We start from the raw sequence: 6,271 nt of genomic DNA, 5'->3' as shown, positions 1-6,271 counted from the left end.
TAGTGCAGAAATTGTGGTGACACCCTGCAATTTATCAGAAGAATGAGACCACCCTAATTGCTTTCTTGGTGTGGACAGAACCTGAGGCTGTTATGTTAAAACCACGGAGGGAAGTAATTCCTGTAACTGTATACAGCACACAGCTACGAAAGGAAGTTGGGAGGTCCCAGCAGGATGCGTTTCTGACTTCCCCCAGAGAAGGAGGGTGGTGGTGGGCTAGCTACAGTGTTTTCCTTCTTGAGTTGGCCGCATAGGAGGCAGAAGGTAAGAAGCTCCTGGGCTATGCCCATCGTGCGGATGCCTGTCTCTGCCTCTCCTACTGAATGAAGTTACAGAAAGTGGGGGGAGGCTCAGTAGTTCCACAAAAGCAAATGAGAGCAGACAGCTGACCACTGCTCCCCTGGGAATGCATGCAAAGGGAAGAGAGGGGTCCGGTCTGCTCTGTCCCCAGGAAACAAGGAGAGTTTTCTTGTCACCAGTTCTGTTCTCTGGGCAGCTGGGAGGTGTCCCCAGGTTAGGGTAACAGGAGAACCCACATGTCCACTCCAATACAAGACATTTGGCTTCAGTAACAGAAATGTTTTACTACAAAACTATGGAAAAGAAACTCTGGAAAGAAACCAAAACCATGGTATGCACAGCACAACTCCCTGCACGGCACAACTTGGCCTAGCAAGAGCACCCTGCTCTAAATGCTGAAGGGCAGGCGCACCAAGGGCCATGCTTGGCCTCTCGCCCTCTCCTGGGAAGGGGGAGGTACATTCAGATTAGATATAAGAAAAATTCTTCCTCATGAGAGTGGTGAGGCACTGGCACAGGCTGCCCCGAAGAGCTGTGGATGCCCCATCCCTGGAAATGTTCAAGGCCAAGCTGGATGGGGCTTTGAGCAACCTGGTCTGGTGGGAGGTGTCCCTGCCCATGGCAAGCAAGGTGGAGCTGGATGGGCTTTAATGTCCCTTCCAGCCCAAACCATGCTGTGATTTGGTAATTTACTTCCCTAGTGACTTACTAGATAATTAAGCAGCCATGCCTGCTGCTATCTGCTCAATAATTTAATTGGAATATTCATTCTGGCTTTTGATATAGCTGGCCGGCAGCCTTGGTAAGGGTAATGGCTTTTGGCTCTGCAAAGAACATCAGATAAGCTTTAAAAAAATTACATTTGCCACTTCTCATCTGCTGTGCATCAATGAAATACTGGCTAAGGGAGGTCAGCCACAGTTTACCCTTGACTTGTGTGGATCAGGAGCTCACCTCATTTCAGTAGCTTTGCACCAGCTCCCACCAACCAGCCGGAAATTCACGTGTATCAGAAGTCACAATGATCTAACATTGAGGAGTTCTGCAAAAGGACGCACTTGAAAACTGAGGGAAATCTTGCTGGTGTCTCGCTATCCCCAAAACAGACTGTCAGGCAACATTAGTGGGACAAACAAGGAATCACAGACTTGGAAGAAAATAATTAGCCACCTTGTTGCTACTGTGCAGGCTAATTTACTCTGAAACTCTAACTCTCTGTCTAGCGTGAATTTGCACACAATGTAAAGAATAGGGCTCTTATCTCTAACCTCTGATTACAAGAAGGAAACAAGAAAGGGGACTCTGACTCACAAAGTGAAAAGATGCTTTTGGCTGCTTCCCCACTGGCTCAGTCCCCCCAGAAACTCTACATGGTCTAAAGGTCTCCCACCTCAAGGTGACCGAGGTTCACAAACCACAAGGACGTGATGGTTCAAGAAAGATGGGTTGTGACTTTCAGGATTACAAATGCATGTGCTCACAACATAAGCCTGAGGGAGAATTTGCCTCCGCACGGCCACACTGCACATCCTTCCCAGTTAGCCCACAATCTGCATGCAAGCAGGTGCTTGGGGCCTTATGGATTAGTATTTGTGTCTGAGTTTTGCAGGTGCGCCTCATCTGCAGCACAGGGAGCTGCTCCAGGCTTCCCTTGGGTTTTGATCACTGCCTGTTAGAGGGATGTTAGTTATTACTGAGGAGAGGCCAAAAGCTCCTGGTAAAATCCAACTCCATCGCGACATAGAAAAAAAAGAAAGCATTCTTGCACGTGAGAGTACCCAAGCATGGGGTTGTCTTCAAAAATCAAGTTTTCCATTTAAATACACTTTCTCCTTTTGAGCAAAGCTCATGTCTTTTATCTGCTTACTTTCAAGAGGCAGTCTTTTACCCATAAAGTTAATTTTGATCTTACCTCTTGCGAGAAGGTGACGTGTTTCAAAGGATGCAGAGAAATAGGACTTTGATGTATGAAGCTTGCAGAAAAGATCACTTTTTTCTTGCCATGTGGAATTTTCATGAGGTCTTTATGACAAGATGCTTCCCTCTTTTCAGCATCATATTTCACTTTGAGGTTCTTTTACTGCAACACAGATCAGAGAATCCCTTTCTCATAAATGAGACTTTTTAGTGAGCCCCAGGTTATCCTGATTTCCAAGGGAATTGGAAACATGATAGTGAATAGAGAGCTGGATCTAATTTAAAAACAGTTTTTTTAAGCTTTCCACTATGTTAAATTTTTGTCATTAATTTCACCTCTTCGTGTCTGCTCTCTGCACAACCTCCTCCTTGCTTTCCACCTTTGGAAGGAATTGTCTCATTTTACTCACGCTGCATTCTATGTCATGATTACTGCCTCCTCTCTGTCCCTAAAACTGTACCATGCGGAAAATGTTAACCATAATGTAGTGTCAATCCATTTTTCTTGGCTTTTCATCTCAAAAGATCTTACACACTTAGAAAGCACCACAACCATTTAAACCATTTATCTGAGCATGGCCATGCAGCCACTTAAGCAGTGAGAAATGAAACTGTATGTTCAATAACAGACACAGTCAGGTATGTACATCTGAGGCTCTTGATTTATTCCTGCTCGTTTAGCCCTAGTTTAAGAAGTAAAGAAGCAAATCACAAATGCTCACTTCCATGCCAGGAAGAAAGATAGTTGTACTACAACACTCAGCCATAGAGAACTCAAGGATACAAAGTGCCATTGTTGTGCCACCTTGCAAGAAATGAGAAGGGAGGAGGAATTTATGGCAGCATGCTTCCATACAGCTGAGAAGACTGGCTTCAATTTTCTGAGCTTTCCCTCACTTTCTATTGTCTGAAGGAAGGCAAATCATTGAACTGTCAGAGGTGTCTAAACACAAACCTATACACAGGTCTCTAGAGGGAATGCAAAATTCACCAGGGGCCTTAAATCTCTCAAGACTTGAGCTCTAACTTAGTGTCAAATAAAGATAAAAATCCTTCACTCTGCCACAAAGCCCTTGGGGAGCGCAGCAGGAGAAAGCCACGGCTGTTCAGAGACAGCTTATTGAGTAGTGCGAGTAAAAGAGGAGCTCAGCTGCTTTTCACTGCAAATGAGACCTGTGAAATCCTGACTAGCCTGTGGGTGCCGGTGGCAGAATGTAAGGACACAAGAATCCATCCTAGTCCACTTCCTTGCCAAGATGCAGACCTGACCTTAGGCTTGAAAGATGGGGACTAATTTGGGAGCGAGGAAGGGAATGTTTCCTCACACAACCCCGGTATCTGGGTGAGAGTCACGGAGAGGGGGTTGTACCAGAAACCCAATCACATTTCACGCACAGCAGAGCACAGCTGCTCATCTGCTTGGTGCTGCTTTCCCAAGTCAAGAGTGGTTTGCCAGGATCCTGTTGTCACCTCCAGAAGGAACAGACAGCCTCAGGAGAGAGACAGCCCCTGCTGGACAGGGAAACACCCCGTCTGCACAGTCAGAGTGACTCTCTGAGGCCAAGTTAGTGTAAGAGCGACCTCGACAGCCCCGAGCAGTGTTTTTAATGCAAACAGGCACAGGGGAAAAGAGGCCAAACTCACGAGGTTCAGAACTGGAGTACAAACACCCTCATTCTAAGGCTGTACGTTTGGCCACTTGTAAGACTCCAGCTGTTCTCTGTCCTTTGCTGTTTTAACACTCACGACAAGGCTCAACTGTGCTCAAGGCAAAGGGAAAAGGGTGAGAGCTTTGACTGAACCTGACCTGCCTGAAATCACTGGGATTCCATACATGTCAGTCTGGCTGTTTTCTCATTCAGTGTAAGAATCTTGCACATTTACCCACTGTAACATCTCCCCTGCATCCCCAAATGTATGAACTCAAAACTCAGATGCACCGAGGTTACTTCTTCTCCCTCCAACAGCTGATTCTGATTAACAGGTGATGCAGGAAATTCATACCTTGCTGATTGTCACTGGTTTGCAAGCAATTTGTTAAATAAATGTGATTAGCCTCAACAATTCAGCTACTTTCTTCCAGATTACTCAGTCATCAGCGAGCCCCATGGTAGAGAAATTCATTGTGCAAAGGTAACCTTATCTTTTTCACTTATCAAGGCCAGTACAGGTGTTTTCATAGTCAGCAATTCTTAAACAGTGACAAGCTTCTTCCCAAACACTTTCCAGCTTCTTTTAATAGAAGCATAATTCAGTTTGGGGGCCCAAGAGAAGTTTTTTCTGAAGTTATCCAACCACGTTTATGCCTGGAGGGGGAAGAAAGAAAATAAGATGCTTCAAAGAGAGCCCGTGCTGGGTCACTTCTGTGTCTGTTCCACACACACACTTGAGGAGACATTTAGCTCCTGTTTCCTGGTCCTGCTGATGCTCACAGGAGAAGACAGGGTGAGTGTTGTCTGAGGCATGTGTTCCACCTCCTTGCACGCTGCAGACAAGATCAGTGCTGGCACTGATAAATGAATGGCAAAGGAGGTGAGTAAAGCTGGTGGGGGCTGAAAAGGAGTAACTAAGAAAAATCCCAACAGAAATCCCAAACTCCTTGCAGGGATGCCAACCAAATGAGGGCAGTACCTGGACTGTATGACAACTTAGTGGCCAGCCTCCTGCTTCTCCACAAGGCCTGAAGGGGCAGCTCAGAGGCTGTGATGAAAATTCATCACTTGCACAGAAAACTGGATGTAAGTAGCAGACACCTCACAATTTTTTCTCTCACTCTGCTGTCTGCGTGTCTGTCCTGAGTGCTTACCTGCATCTCTGCTCTGGCGCGGGAGATGGGAAAAGGCACTTCCATCTACCCAGCCCTGGATGAGTTCTCTAGTGGCAAAAGTAGAGTTTTGTCCTGCACCAAAAAAAAAAAGGGGAGGGGGGGGGGGGCACAGTTAGATTTGGGTTTCTTAGTGCCCTGTGGTAAGGGGAAGACTGGTGTACAAATAGTGTACAGGAATGTTGAGGAGAGAATGAATTCAAAGAGATAGTAACTAGAAATCTGTAGCAGACCCAAAAAATGAATGTCAAAACCAATTTTCTACTGACCCCAAAGTAAAAAAAAAAAAAAAAAAGTGCAATTTGCAGCACTAAGCACAGTGTAATGATCTTAACTGGTTCCTTCCAATCTCTTGCAATCTCTGGCACACTGTTAAGCCCCTCCTAGCCTTTGTTTCTCCTTTTTATGACAGTATAACTTCATTGACTCTGAGCTGGTGTCTGAAGTACTTCTGTGTTAAAGACATTTTGACTTAGTTCAAAAAATGTTTATGTTGCATTGACTCAGCTTCTTCTTTTTCTTCAACTTATAGGTCCTGCGCATACAGCACCAGAAATGAAATGAGCTGGGACCTGTATAAACTGGAATGGATTTGAGAAAAATATTCAGCAGCAAATGCATAGTTTGTCTGCATCTGAGCAAGAGACTGAGCTGCACGAAAAGTGGCTCTGTCCCCAGGATAGCCTCTCCTCTCTGTCTCTTTGGAAATACGTGGACAACAAATACAATTCAGAATGAAGAATCTGGACTGCTGTAAGGAATGTCATTATAAAAAGAGAATGTATTGGACTGTCAGTTTATTTATCTGAACTTTGAGTTAAAGAATTTGTACAATTGCTTTGTAAACAACTGAAATTCTACATATAAATTTATCTAATTGCTGACTTAAATCTATCATATTGGTTTTCTTTCTGCATTTAAAAACTATTTAAGTGCTTATGTACAAAATCGGAAAAGTTTATAAATAGAAAAATACTATCAAAATGATGGGGTGTGTTATTTTGGGGGGGTGGTTTATGTCAAAAATTGCTGTGAGACATAAGTGTGCCCACACATATATATAATGTTTAGTGTTCATCTAGTCCCTGAAAAGAAAATCTGCTTTTTGATGCTGCTAAGTAGTACTAGCTTGAAGTGCACAGCCTGAAGTGCTCATAGTCTGCTCCCTCTTCAGCAGTGTATAGCTGTTAACATTCTCCACAGGCTTAGCTAGCTGAAGGTTTCTAGCAT

General features: G+C 44.5%; 1 long non-coding RNA gene across 2 annotated transcripts; it reads left to right on the top strand.

The window, feature by feature from the left end:
- Positions 1 to 4,258: 4,258 nt before the first annotated feature.
- LOC308194929 lies at positions 4,259 to 6,025 on the top strand. 2 transcript variants are annotated; one of them, XR_013951071.1, is made up of 4 exons: positions 4,259 to 4,350; positions 4,447 to 4,662; positions 4,823 to 4,955; positions 5,574 to 6,025. It is a non-coding gene; the product is annotated as an uncharacterized lncRNA (long non-coding RNA). The 2 variants fall into 2 exon arrangements; XR_013951072.1 differs by lacking the exon at positions 4,259 to 4,350 and having other exon boundaries at positions 4,428 to 4,662.
- Positions 6,026 to 6,271: the final 246 nt, after the last annotated feature.

This window comes from Anser brachyrhynchus, assembly GCF_964034855.1.
Source record: "Anser brachyrhynchus genome assembly, chromosome: 4".
Classification (NCBI taxonomy): domain Eukaryota; kingdom Metazoa; phylum Chordata; class Aves; order Anseriformes; family Anatidae; genus Anser; species Anser brachyrhynchus.
This window is presented reverse-complemented; position numbering and strand designations above follow the sequence as displayed.